The sequence below is a fragment of the Mastigoproctus giganteus genome, chromosome 9 (genome assembly GCF_048544385.1).
Source record: "Mastigoproctus giganteus isolate SK-2022 chromosome 9, ASM4854438v1, whole genome shotgun sequence".
NCBI lineage: Eukaryota > Metazoa > Arthropoda > Arachnida > Uropygi > Thelyphonidae > Mastigoproctus > Mastigoproctus giganteus.
In genome coordinates, this window is record NC_143583.1 from 77882178 (window position 1) to 77897567 (window position 15390).

The 15390-nt window shown below is 38.4% G+C and overlaps 1 protein-coding gene across 3 annotated transcripts in view; it reads right to left on the bottom strand.

Moving 5' to 3' along the window:
* Positions 1 to 15390, bottom strand: part of LOC150080474 (protein couch potato-like) — a 365119-nt gene that overhangs the window by 210881 nt on the left and 138848 nt on the right. The gene's annotated exons all lie outside the window — the stretch shown is intronic.

The following is a 15390-nucleotide window of genomic DNA, read 5'->3' on the forward strand; positions in this document are numbered from 1 at the left end:
ACAATGCCCACTGTTCTATTACTTCCACAAGTTAAAAGCGATCTACCCGCGGAATAGAGTGCGTCATTCGCAGCAACACCTACCCGCAGTGTTGTGTGTGCGCGTACATCATTCCATTTCTATTTACGAGACCACCCCGTCGCTGCATTCTTCTTCTCTGATGGTGCGAAAGCGACAAGTGCTTTCTTTCAAGTGTTTTGTTTATAGCTGATCTTGTAGTGTCCCCGTTCTGTTATTTACTTTGCATTTCCAAGGGGGAGTGGGTTACATAAAGAAAAACTTGTCTCGCGTTTAATTCTTCGCTGATCTCTCTCTTTGAAACCATCTTTTGTCTCCTATTACATGTATGCAAATAAAATACGTTCTCTGTTGCATCAACATCTGTAGTAGGGATTCGTTTTGCTTTGATGTTAGCTGTTTTCTGTAGATGCAGTGACTGAGAAGACAAACATCAGAAAACAGGCCCAAACTTAAGGCAATAAAAGAAGCCACAGCTCCAAAGAACGGTGTCTTGAGACAGAAATTCCGTACTGTACCCAATATTAATTCCACTTGTATATTCAATTCGCACTAATTCTTTAGTTCCTCTCTCTCTCTTTCTATCTCTATTTCGCAATTTTGAGAACGTCTAGCTACACATTCATAATGCAGTTCTCAGTTCTTTTGGGGAGCTTTTTCCAACAAAAATACCAAGACAAATCCGGTCTCGAAGGAAACCATTTTTTTTTTCATCTTTACAGGCATCTGATGTAAGAAACCCGTGAGACATTGTATCGAACCTCAAACTGCGCATTCCCTGTTCTTAGAAGCTCAAACTTTAGGGAAAAAGAAGCATAAAAACATTCAAAGCTCCGATTTAAAGGGGCATGTGTGAGATCTCGTGGCAGACAGCTACCTACAGGGACTTGATCCAGAGAACGCTGTAAAGTCGCACTCTGGAAGTATCGAGAATTTATAAATTACGAATGAACAGCAAACACGAACTTCGAAAGGACTGCGACAAAGGCAGAATTAAGTGCAATTTCTTCATACATATTGTTGGTATTACTTCTAGAACTTGTCGCATTCTCGGAATGATTAAGAAACTTTAAGAAACTTAAATACTCTTTAAGAAATTCACATCTTAACCATAATCGAAAGTGCATCTCTGGTGTAGCTCCCACATCGTGTAAAATATAGAGAAATATCGGAAACTTTCAAATCAAAACCCTTAAATTTGAACTGCGCTGTAATATTTTACCATAGTAATCCATGGAGGTGGATTATCCTTGAAGATTATAAAGCAGAAACTGTAATAGATAAAGTTGCCTGTTGTATTTCATACTGCGGGTTATCATCTTTGGGTACGATAAACACTTAAATAAAAAATACCTCATTTAATGCCCAATGTTGTACCATGGTCTGCCTGACCACTTTATCAAGACTATGGGAATTTGGACTATATGCAACAATCTATGCAAAAATGTGAAAATTAAAGTTGTCACTCGGCGTGATGTGTGGCCTCTTCGATTTACACAAGGGTATAGTCCTCTTCCAAAAGATCCGCACACAGATGCAACTGCAGTAGAAAATGTAAGACAAAGAGTGAGGCGCTGGAAGGGATTATCTAGCGTAATATTAATGGCTGTATTTAATGTGGAAACGTCCGAAGGCATCGGTACCAGCACCATACAGAGAATTCACTACGTAGTAGGACACCTTCCCGGAATTTTGGATGTCCTACCCTCACTCAATAGTCAATCTAAAAAGAGATTATTTTTACAAATTTTACCAATTCGCACGACATCCTAAAAGCTGGACTTTCAGCACGAAATGACGCGACGGATTCGAAAAAAGGTGGTTGTTCGATACGCAAAAACCGTTCTATTCCGCTTCCCACTCTGATGACTATCCCTGTTTTGTTTACTAATAAAAGAAAATATCATAAGTTTCATACTATCTGTTTATTAACTGCTGCATGCAGTAGCATAATATTAACTTTCCTCTCAGTCAAAGAAGACTGCAAATAATATCGAAATTGCTTAGTTAAACAAAACTTTACCAATGTGACGGGTATATTGCATTGAAGGCGAAGAGTCCTCACTAATTCATTTTAATCTTCGGCTACCAAGTGTGTTATGAATGGCAGACAGACAAGAGTGTGTCGCTGGATTTAAAACTTAAAATATCTACGTTGAAGCAATACTTCTTTTAAATTTGTTGTTCCTCACTTTGTCAGTGATGCTTGGTAAATTCCTTAATTTAACCATGCAGGTTTGCAAAGCAATGAACTCTAAAAGCTTATTAAATGACCACATCTCAATAAGTTTGCGGATAACCTGTATTGTGATATTCCAATATAAAAACAAGCTATTTAAAATACAGAAAACTTATTTTCCTTGATAGATGGGTGCTCAGTAATAAGTTAACTGTAAATTACCTAAAAGGTTGCGCAGAAGCTAAAATTAAAAATAAAATGATGGTGGTACTAAAGTCACACACGCGCACTCTGTCTTATCAATACTTAAACTGTTGGAATCATGCCAAGGAGACAAAACGACATTTCCAACGAATAAAAAATAGCATTTCATTGTACGTCCTCAGTATTAAGTGCAAAAGAAGTCAAGATTTTTATTCCCTTAAGTTCCTATTAATATTGTGCTTCTGTTTGCCTTTAAGGCTCTCACCCACCCCAATAAAAATGGAAAACTGTTCCCGAAAAAAACAACTTGTGAATGGTTATTGTAATAAGCTAAAAGAGCTTACTGTATTCCGAAGCAACTAAGGTCATTGGGTTTGTAATTAGCGTACCTGTTTTGCTGGATGAAAAACTCGAGTTTCCGTGGGGAAAAAAACATGCCACCTTCGCATGAGATCGACCAACTTAGCCACGTGATGAAAAGGCCCATAAAAATTCCTCACGTCATCAACGGGACTCGAACCGAGGTCTTCTACCCGCTGTGGGGTGGAAGGAATTCCAACCAACTGTGCTACTCAGAAGTTGGGCACAAAATTTTGAGAACGTGTCTTCCTCCAAAGCACATGGTATTTCTGTTTTCCGTGACTCATTGTTTACCCTGCATGGATTAGCAAATAAACAAGTCATCGAGCAACAAATAAATCGCTTCCCCCAGGCAGATCATCCTGGAATATTGGTTGACCACACAAATGACCTCTCCTCGCTCTAAATGTTTCACAAATTTTAACGAGGATTAAATGAAACTCACACAATATAGATCAATTTACTAATTACTTTTTGATGGCAATGCCTTCTCGGCCACAGAAGCACACCTTACTCCAAATAAGATCTTTAATGGCAGATGATTTGGCTTTTCATGTCGAAATAACAAACTCATCAAGTTCATTTTGTTTAAGCTTGTTCATTGCAAAACTTATATTTTGCTTATATCAATAAACAGCACAATCTCTATTTTAATTATTCTTTCTCTCTTTTTTGCCAGTCATTATTTCCCCTTTGGATTGCCCGATCTTAAACTTTTTTTCTTCCAGCCGTCTCGCTTTTTAAGTGATGTCCTTTTGTTACCATGACGACCGTCATTGGCATATAGCAACACTTACCAATTCTTTTATGGATTTACTTTTCTTTCCAGCTTTTAATTAAAACTGCTTTACTGACTGAACCTTTTTTTATCAATTAGACAACGTATCTTCTATTCTTAACCCATTATTAATCTTTCCATTGGTTTGATATTTCAGTTTGGTAGCCAAACCGCATATTATAGTAAAAGCTACGTGTGGCTTTCCATTCCTTGGTATACAGGGTGATCACTTAAACATTTTTATTTAAACCTTTCGAGAGAAATAAATAAGAAAGAATAATAACTAGTTTACATATCATTGATTAAACAACAAAGAAAAGATCAAAACTTTAGCCGAAGAAATAATTTCTACATCATTTATCATATTGAATGCGTTCTTGTGCGTCAATACATAAACGCGTTCTTTTCTGAGGATGTTGACATACTCTTGTGGTTAGTGCATGATTAATTTTGTAAAATTCTTTACCAATGAATGTTTTAAGAGTCTAATGGTCTAAGGTTTTGGCAGTACACTTTTTCGTTCAAATATTCCTCAAAATTTGACCTGTACGGGATTAAATCGGAAGATCCTGGAGTCCATCCAATGAATTCGTTGTTCGTGAATAAATTCTTTTACAGTTAGAGCATAATGTGCGTGCTTGAGCACCAACCTGCATAAAATACAAAGCCATTCCTTTTAGTTTGGTGAACCCTATAGCTAGAGCTGTCTAAAGAGCCAGTGCTCTCAAAAAATAATGGTTCAATCAGTCCAAACAGATCCCCCTCTTCTCCCCTAAACAACTAATTCAGGATAAAAAGCACAATTATGACAATTAACATTGCGGAGCAATGTTAATTGTCATAATTACAATTCTAACCTTTTGCAATTCTTATAAGAAGTTCGTGACCAATTTCAATTTCAATTCAGCCATCGTGTTGACTTTGAGAACCGTTTCGGTTTCATCAGGGTACCCCAGAATTTTCTGTAGTTGTCGTAGAACTTGATCGATCACTTCTAGACGAGTGTACAATATTTTTAGGACTGTTATGTCTCTTAATTGTTTAGAAAATTGTTGGTTTCGATGGTAGAGCATAGTCCAGCTGTTTTGACCCCACACTAAGTTTGCTGAAGACTTCACTGTTAGAAGTCTTTATCCTTCATCTAATCGCTGCATAACTTTGAAAAAATAAACAAAAAAAAAAAAAAAAAAAACCAAAAGTTTCTACAACAAAACAAACCCTAATTACTTTTAAGATTTTTTTTAAAGAATAAATTAACTTAATGACTCAACAGAGCGTTCTTGTCTCCATTTTATCCTTAAATATTTCTGAAGATTATAGTATGATAGGTAATTAAAAATATCTGGTGTAACCAAATTTAGGCAACAGCCCATAATGATCTTAACAATTAACATAGCATCAATATTGCCGAAGAAGATGAATATGAAATTACTTTATCTAGCCTAACAATCGACATGATTCCGATGACTCAACAATGGAAAAGCAGTCGAAGAACGCTACATCGATCTTAACAATGAACATTAAATTGTCTATGTTGCTAGAGGAAGCACAGAGTCAGAAGAATACTTACTAATACTAAAATCAAACTGATTGGCGTTAATTACGAGCATTCCGCCTGATTCCTGAGTCTGATAGAACATGAAAATTCTTCCTAATTTTATGGGAAGTGGCGCTCACACTTTGAAGCCGGTCCTTTGATTGTTGTAATGATTCTGCCTGTTCCTCCAGCCACCACTATTCCGATAAATACTTGCTAGATACATCATACTTGACGCAGATATTGATCTAAAAGGTTTGCACGTTGCTTGATAACCACCGATAATGATCAGCTAGAGCAGCGTTTTGCTAACAACACACGTTTAGTGACTGTTCCTTGTAAGAGCGAACAAGCTGTGTTTGCTATTCCGTCTACATCACGAAGGATATTATAAAGGCTGCAACTGTATGTACAATGCATGGCGGCACATGAAACTGCCCGGGTTTTTCATTATTTGCACCAAACTGCTATAGGCAACAATGATAGTAAGAGGACAGAATGGTTGCTATTCACTGAATGGGGATTTTAACAGAAACCGGGGTGGGGGTTGGAGTAAACTGGTGGAACTGATGACAGAAGCACCCCATTATTTAACGCATAATCTCTAATATACAGCGTGGGGAAAGGTTAAGAAAAAAAGTCCCATACGAACGATACCATCTTGTTTGTGGTAGGTTTGTTGGATGAAAAACCTGATTTCAAGGCACTGATAACAACCGTAGCGTCATCCCGAAACCGATTAACACAGCCACTGTGTGAATGACCCTATAGACACAGGTTCGAGACCCAATGGGGCTCGAACCTGTGTCTTTATCACCGGTGTAGACGATCGTAATCGACATACGAACACAACAAAAGCGAATTCTATAAAGTTTATCGAAGGCTTCCATCACGGTGTCGTTTGTCTTGTTTAAGTCCTTAACGAACTTAAATTTTAAAAAAAATTTAAAAACAATTTTCTGTTTAATACTCCTCCGAGATGGTCACTCAGTCAGAGACGTTTAAAAGATACATAGAACGCAATAACATTGCTGTATTTATCGTCACGTCGATTTCGGTCAATTCAATCGCGTGTACTGCTGCATTCGCGCGTTAATTAATTCTCACCGCCGTTCCGTCTTCAGTTCCCTTCAGTGATCATACAATTAAAACATTCGCTTTCTTTTATAAAAAAAAAAACCAAATATTTTAACTCTAATTTCATCTTGTTCTTTTAAGAACATTAAAAAATTAGCAAAAAAAAAGAAGATGCTTCTTACGAGTTTTCAGCTTGTCACTTTGGCGTACGATAAAAAACCAATATTTTCTCGATATCTGCCCGCTGAATATTCCCTATCTTCGACCCGACACTGTTAATGCCGGTTAAATACCGCAGTTGCGGGTAAAGCGATGTAAGACTGAGCGACCAGACATAATGTCACGTCTGATAACAACGGCACCGCTTGCTAATGACAGGTAATCTTCTCTAAATATTTTCTCGTGAAGCGATTCTCTCTCTCTCTCTCTCTCTCTGTCCGTCTCTCGCTCTTCGGTAGAAGTCCTGGAGCGAGCACGCGCCTGTGTGTCACGCCATAAAACGACGAAGTTTCTGTGGCCCCCCCATCTGTACATTGGCAAAGAGAATGCAGTCTAAAAATCTGCCATGGCTAATTACTTGGTTTCACTTTTGAATACCATGCGGATAATTTGTTAGGACGCTCTAAGTAAGTGCTAGCGGAACCGTACATTGGACGCACACAATAATCAACCCCTCCCCCTTCTTCTCCCTTCCCCTCCCTCTTTCTATTTCTCCCTGCCCCGAAAGGTTAATGAGAGGAAGATCCGCAGCAACGGAAGTTAGGATTCGTTAGAAAATTTTTGACTTTTCGATTTTTTGTTTCTTTTTTATTTTTATTCTACCATGATTGCGAGACTTTGTAATAATGGTCAAGTAAAGGATGCTGTTAAGTATACGTAAGGAATGTAATTTTATACGCAGTTGGAAAATAAAGGGCGAAGATGGGATAAGTAAATTATAATTTGATCGTCTCTGTATGGCTTTGTGGTAACTTGTAAAATACACAACAGCCACTAAATTGATTATTATTCAGCTGACAGCTTAATGGATATTATAACAGATATTATTGTTGACTTAACTAAATAGCTGATGAATAATTCTGTCGTGAAAATTAACGTTGTATTTCTGATGCATACAAAGGGCATCGGCTGTTGTTCATGCATGGAATGATACAAGGGTGAAACAATAATTACGATGAATTTTCGTGTCTTGTTGGCATAATTATCCGTTACATATTTTTTACCTTTTTTAAGTTGCGTGTGTTTTGTTGTCGATTTGGATGAAAAACCCGAGTTTCCCTGTGAATTTTTCTCAGTGGATCATTTCCATGATCTCCTCGCTTGAGACCGATTAACTCGGCCACGTTGCGAAAAAGGCCCAAAGAAATTCCTCGCGTCATTGATAGGATTTGAAATAGGGTATTTTCCACTTTGTGTGGGGAGAACGGTGATTATATCAACTGGGCTACCCACGAGGGCATCTTAGAATGAGGGGATAATATGATGACAGTTGTGTTTGAATTTTAAGTTTGTCAAAGCTACCCACGCTACCCTCGCCTAAGATAGACTAACTCAGTCACGTTATGAAAAAAACCCATAAAATTTCCTCCCGGGATTTGAACTTAGGTCTTTTCAATCCGTTGTGGGGAGGACGGTGATAATGCCAACTGTGCTACCCACGAGGGCCCGATATAGTTCTGATCTTATTACCTCTCACTTTCACTTCTTTAAGCTACTTAAAGGTGCATTTCGGATGTTAAAATTTAAGAATGATGAAGAAATGGATAATTTCAGAACCCTCATGCTAGCACAGTGACTACCATCGTTGTTCTTTCACATTCTTTCGAAAAGACCTGGGTCCAAAAGACCAACCGGAAACTTGCCCTCGTACAGTGGCCATAATCACCATCTTCCCACAACAGGCGGAAAAGGTCTGAGTTCGAATTCCATTTATAACGCAAAGAATTTTTATAGACTTTTTTTTCACAAGTTGGCTAAATTAATTGTTCTCAGCTGAGGGTTGCATGGATTTTCATCCAGAAATACGAGTTTTTCGTCCAGAAAACAGCACATCGTCACAACATACTGACGCCTCATAACCTTAGTTTCTTTGGCGCTTAACACACACACACAGGCCCAACACACCTAATCCGGAACCTAGATTTTAGATGGTGGCAGTGTAAGATCGGTCTAGAATAATTTCCTTCTTTACTATAAATAAGGACAAAATGTGTTTTTCTTCTTCTCCTTACAATTTTTGTAAGTTTAGCGGATTTTTTTTTTAATAGCGAGTATCTGATAACATTTTTAATTAACCGTTCTTTCAAATAATCCATCAAAATATAAATAACCTCTTCTTTCGGTGTACGGAAACTTCATCTGCTAATTTCTTTTAGCCGAAGTAATGCCATTAGCAAATATGTGTAGCTGGCACAGTGATCCCCCTGTTTATGTGTTTCCGATAGCATTATGTTTGTGCTAGCTTTAAACCAATTTTAACCAATTTTTAATTAAAATTCCACGCAGTAATAGCCATTATAACTTAAACACAAAAGCGCAATCACTAACAAAAAAACACCCGCATTGAAGAGATGGATTGGCGTGTTTCTTTGTGTAGGGAAAAGCATCGCAAATATCAGAGAAGTTTTAGGCCTATTTGTAGTGCTCGGACTTGAGCATCGACAGAATGAATTAGGATAAAAGTGGTTCGTTAATCTTCGTTATCAGACCACACGGGAAGGGAATGGGATCATTTGCTCTAGTTATCCCTTTCATTGGAGCAAATTCAGTTACAAACGTGCACTTTCCACCAAGTCCAGTTTGTTCTCAAGTGGAACTTAAGGCTTTCAAGTTCTGTGATCTGTTCTTGAGAACGAATTAAGTCACAATCTGTTCACTTCATTGGTTCTTTCAAGGAAATTGTGAGGTAACTCATCCACGCCTTGTGCGACCGGCCCCTTCTGTAATTTAGTTAACCGAAACTGGTATTTTGATAATGATGCTGGAAGAGGTAGTCGAAGTACAATGGAAGTGAAGTGTCTGCTGATGAGGATTCAATATATCCCTACTGTGTTGGAGTAGTTGGTGGTTTTCCACTAATCAATTAGACTTTTTGGTGAAGAAAATGCCACTGAAAGCTGTGTACCACGTACATACTACGTATGTATGTCTGTGTGTATATTAAGACGCGCCAAAGCAACTAAAGCTGTGTGTCTTTAAATTGCATATATTCTGCTCTCAGTTAATTGACTGTAGAACTATTGATTAATTAATAAACTTCATTAAAAAATCATGACTACTTCATCACAACATATTAGATTGGTTAGCCAAGAGTTCACTTTAACCAACTCATTTTCTGATTCATTTATAATCTCATTATTATTTCTCAATCAACCCTGGCCCAAGACTATCGTGTGAAAAAGCCCATAAAAATTCGAGACCACATCGTGAAAAAGCCCATAAAATTTTGAGACCACAGAGCGAAAAAGCCCATAAAAATTCCTCTCAATACGAGAGGAATTTTTATGAGCTATTTATCCATATATTTATTTCCTGCAATGTGGAATGACAGAGATCATAATCACCGTGCCACCTGTGAGGGATCAAAGAGTTAAAAGAAAAATAAATTATTCTATGCATGTGCAAACAAAAGGAAAAGAATCAACTGTACTGTTCTTCAACTACAGTAGCAGCGAGATCAGTGTCAACGATTCTAAACAAGTACATGTTGGTGACAAGTACAGGCTTTTCAAGGCGAGAGGAATGCTAGTTTAGCATTCAAATTCTTTAGTATAAAGTGAATTGCTGATTATTAAAAACAATTGCCGAAAGAAAGTGAAGAAAGAACAAAGGGTTGATGGTATCTATACGATTATACTAAAAGAAGAGGCTAAAGAAGTAAACCTAAATCTGTAATAATGTCATTAGACACGGTGAACTCTGGAAGATTGGAAATGTGCAAATATCTTTCATATACTGAAAGTGATTTCAAGGTCCCAATTTTTTCTGCCAGTTTGAATTCTGAAATACAACTCAATGTCACCTCAATAGTAATGATATTAATAAGAACCACGACGTGATTTTATTTTATTAAGCAAAAGTCTTGTCTGGTAATCTGATGAGGCATTATCAGATAGCCACGAAGGAATTGGATGCAAATAACTTCAACATACGAGGACAAATCGAAATCTGAAATATTTCATTTTCAAAAAAATGGTGATGTATAGATAAGTAATTATGTGTAATAACAAAGAGGAAACTATTTTCTGACAAAATATCGCTTATGGTGAAGAAACAGATAGAAATCTCAAGGTCTTGTATCAAGGCTAGTGTGGAATACTGTAAAATCACCCATGCAGACTGAACTAACCAATCTGCTGTCAGTTATGTACTGTCTGGTTTGCGTTTTCAAGAATTTCAGGTTGAGTTTGGCAAATGTGTTTTACAGTTACACGACGATTCACCTTAATGAGATGTTAGAAAATAGTTTCCTCTTTGTTATAAGATAATAGTGGGGAGTGTCTTACAAGCCAAACGACTACAAAGAGTACCGTCTAATCACTTTACTCACTTGAATGGGTAAGAATGGCTGGTTCGTTTGTGAGCAACCCTTGTGTCTTATAGACTGGAAAGTTCGGACTGATAATACCTTAAAGTGGGACAGATTTTTTGATCTGGTTTGACAGCAATCCGTGTCATGCTCTTCGAACTATTCTTACACGATGCGCTGTTGCATTGTCATTCATAAAGACGCCATCACCTTCGAGATAAAAGTGTAACATTGCAAGGCACAGCAAATCGGATACAAAATTCAGGTACTCCCTGGATGACATTCGACCTTTCACTTGTATCACTGGACTCAGTCCGTGCCAAAAAACATTTTACATACCATGGCACCACCTCAAGATGCTTGGGTTGTCTTAACAAGGCAAGCAAGAATCATCGTGGTGAGGTTCTCGCCACGCTGTCTGTCTAGAATTCAGCTGTTATTTGCTACACACTGGATATACTATTTTTCTGCTCAGTCCTTACAGTACGATGGTTTTGCACTTGAAGTATTGTTTTTCTGCCACAATTACGCCTTTGAGATGTGGAAGAACCGCTTGTTTTCCAGCCATTAAAAATCTTTGAGATAGATGCTTTTGAAACACCGATAAAAAAAATTTCTTGAATTGTGTCTTCTATTAAACGTGCACCCGCCATAAAACGTTTTGCAAAGTTTGACATATTACGCCTTTTCTCCATTCTGGCTTCAGATTGCCGCAGTCTTTATACTCAACAAGGCAACACGTCATCACCCGACGTCACAGTTTTCTTTGCATTTATTCGCATTTATTTGTATTTCTTCTGTCTCTGTGACTGTCTTAATACAAAGATTCGTATTTTTTTTGGCCAGCGCGTGTAAAAAGAAAGTATTGAAAGAAATGTCGGTGCTCAAAAGAAAGGGGAAAGCTTCAATTTCCATAGGATGGGGGCTATAAGATACTGAGATATTTCCTGGGCTCTATTACCGAAGTGACAACTGCATAGTGCGGGATACGGGTCGTTTAAATTCCTTATTTATATAGGATTTATCCTGGAAGTGACTAGCACATGCGTTTCACGCGTGAAGTGTTGCAAGGACAGACATCAAAGTGAATGAGAAGAGAAAGAGAGATGAAAGGATTTTTGAGGAAAAGAAAAAAAAAAAACATAGCATAGTTGCAAACCATTAGCTAAATATCAATTTTCATTGATATTTAGCTAATTTTATAATGGTAATTACAAGATCTGCCTTCAACACATCACAGGGTATCATGACTCACACGGAAATAGCCGATGGCGATTTACGTGTGAGTCATGATTTAATCCGTTGCGGAAACTGTGGAATGTTTTCCAAGGTCGACCCGGTGACTAATCATAGCTCACCTGGGGATTCTTTTCTTTGTGATCGATGTAAGGAGTGCACCGATCTTAAATTACAATTTGGTGCACTGATGGAACAGTTTGAGTCACTGAAAAAAGGGTGCTTGCCCTCGAGAATAATGCATCTGGGAGCTCGTCAAGGACTCAAGACTCCAGCAATCTACCAAGTGATGCACTGCCGATTCGGGACTCAAAACAGAAAAACCAAGTAGTGCAAACTACTCTGGTTCAAAAGGACTTTGTTTTATTAGGAGACTCCATTGTCAGGGAAACGGGGAATATTTTTTGTAATAAGCATAGGTGGAGAAGAACCAGGGTATGTCTGCCGGGAGCAACTATTGATGATGTCACCAACAGATGGTCAGATTTTAAAGGGGGTAAAGAGAATATTATTATTCATGTGGGGACTAATGACATTAAACGTACAGGATCTGACGATTTGTTGGAAAATACAGGACCATGCTGAGTAAATTCCGCGAGCTAGGCCACAATGTCTATGTGTCTGCAATTCTGCCCAGACACGATAGAAGGGATTATATGTTAAAAGCCTTGTGGATTAACTCAAGACTTGAAGGATTCTTCAAGGCTTTAGGGGGAAAATTTCTATCAGTTTGGCCCACACTTGTAGGCAGAAGGAATTTGTTTTGTAGAGACGGGATACACTTAAACGAAGGTGGTGCAAAATTTTTGCCAGTATTATTGAGGACACCTTAAAGGTTCAGGGAAACTGCTAGTTGGGGGGGGGGGGATATGGGTAATACTTACACGCGTTTATCTGATAATATTGATCAAAGTAACTCTTGCACATACCTTAAGAGTTCTTATCTGTCACCCCAACTGGACATATTATCTAGATGTTCTGGGGCAGAAACGTTTCAAGTGAGGGGGTAGCTAATGCCAGGGATGAGAGCCTAAAAATCTTCAAGGGTTGTGTTAGGGTTGTTAAGCATACAAGAACAGTAAGTGTTAATCGTTTATTTAGTAATGAAGTGTCGTCAATAAAATGAGCGAATTCGAACTGCTGGTTAAAACAAGTAACGCGGACATAATAGGGCTTACAGAGACGTGGTGCCACCCGGAAATTGGGGATGATGAGTTCCAGTACGGCTTGTATAATGTATTTAGGAAGAATAAGGTAGATAGAAGGGGTGGTGGGGTGATGCTTCTTATCAGAAGCCGCCTGAGTGCGACGATAGCTTTCCCGAATTCAGACATTTCACATGGTAGTATAGAGTCTGTATGGTGTGAGATAGTTGGAAACAAAGGTATAATGCGAGTACGAGTAATCTACAAACCAGGTGATTGTGAAGTTTATGACGAAAACCTCTACATGCAAATGGAATGGGCAAGTAAGCGCCAATGCCTTATTATGGGTGATTTCAATTTGCCTCTAATTGATTGGAGAAAATGGGAAAGAAACTCAACATGGGGAACAAAGTTTTTAAATCAACTAGATTACTGTTATTTGTATCAACATGTCAGGGAAAGTACTAGAGAAAAGAATATCTTAGACCTGACCATCACACATGAATCAGATGACATACCATGGCTGACAGTAGAGGAACCAGTAGCAGGAAGTGATCACGGAGTTCTACGGTGGATGATGACGAGAGAGGTAGCAGAAGTAAAAGGCAAAGGAATGGGTTTTAATTTCAGAAAAGGAAATTACGATGCCCTAAGGTACAACATGGCCTCTATTAACTGGATAGATATCGCGCAGAGAATGAATACAATTGAACTGTGGTATGCTTTTAAAACATTAATCACAGATGCCTTGAATGCGTATATACTATTAAAAAATACTCCACGAAGAGGGTTCCAAGTTGGATGAATAGTGAAGTTGCCGCATTACTTGAGCAGAAAAAAGGTGGCATGGAAAGGTTACAGAGCAATAAAAAGTACTGAAGCCTATAACAGCTACAAGATGATCTGTTTTTTTTTTTTTTTTTTTTGGTAGTTGTTGGCGCATCAGCTTCTGTGGCCATAATGCACCTCCAAAAGTTTTTTTTTTTTTGCAGTACCGAGACCGAGGCGGGATTCGAACCCGCGCCCTTTGGGTTGCCAGGCAGGTGCTTTACCTACCTGGTAGCCCGGTCGGCTAGATGATCTGTAATAGAGCCACAGAAAAGATTCGACGCAAAGGCAGTTTATGAGAAATCGCTAGCAAACAGAGGAGGATAAGGAATTCTTCACATATGTAAATGCTAAGAAGAGCAGGACAAACCAGATCGGACCTTTTCGTAAGGGAAAGGGGATAGTATTAAATACACCAGCTGCCGTTGCAGATGAACTCAACTCAAACATTTTGTGGCAATGAGAAATTGTGGGAGCGAAGTTGAAAAATATGTAATTAATTATATTGAAATTTCGCAAGATTATTTAATGAAAACCTTTTGAGCCTACAGGCCAGTAAGGCTCCTGGAGTTGACGGAATATACCCTATAATCTTAAGGGAGGCGGCAAGTGAGTGCATTGAACCATTGAAGCTAATTAGGCGAGCATCACTAGACTCTGGGGAGATTCCCTTGGATTGGAAAAGTGCAAATGTATCTCCTATACATAAGGGTGGTTCTAAGAGTGAAGTGGGAAATTATCGACCTGTCAGTCTGACTTCAGTGGTAGGGAAAATCATGGAGGCAATGATCAAAGGTGGAATTCAGGATCATTTGGATCGAATTGAAATTCCCAAGGATATTCAGCATGGTTTTGTAAAGGGAAAATCATGTTTAATAAATCTGGTTCGCTATTTTGAAAAGGTCACTCACGAGCTGGATTTAGGGAATAATTTCGACATTGTTTATTTAGATTTCAACAAAGCTTTTGACTCAGTCCCACATGAGCGGTTGCTTTATAAGCTGGAACAGGTTGGAATCACTGGGAAAATCCTTAGATGGATAGAAGGATGGCTTCAGGGCAGGAGGCAGAGGGTTGTGATAAATGGCTGTTCCTCAGATTGGGTTAATGTAAGAAGTGGGGTTCCCCAAGGATCAGTATTAGGACCACTGTTGTTTTTAATTTTCATAAACGACATTGATGAAGGGACAGAGGGCGTGATGTCTAAATTTGCAGATGATGTTAAAATTGGTAGAGTAATTAATGATCACTGTCAGCTGAGCTTCTTCAGAGAGACCTAGATAGACTTCAGGAATGGTCAGAAAAATGGCAGCTATGCATTAATCCAACAAAGTGTAAGGTATTACACCTGGGAAACAGTAATCCCAAAATAACTTATTCACTTGGTGGAGTTCAACTAAACCCAGTACTGGAGGAAAGGAACTTGGGTGTTACGATACCGTTAGACGAGAAATTCTCTGAGCATTGTAAACAGGTTGCAAGGAAGGCCCATGGTGATCT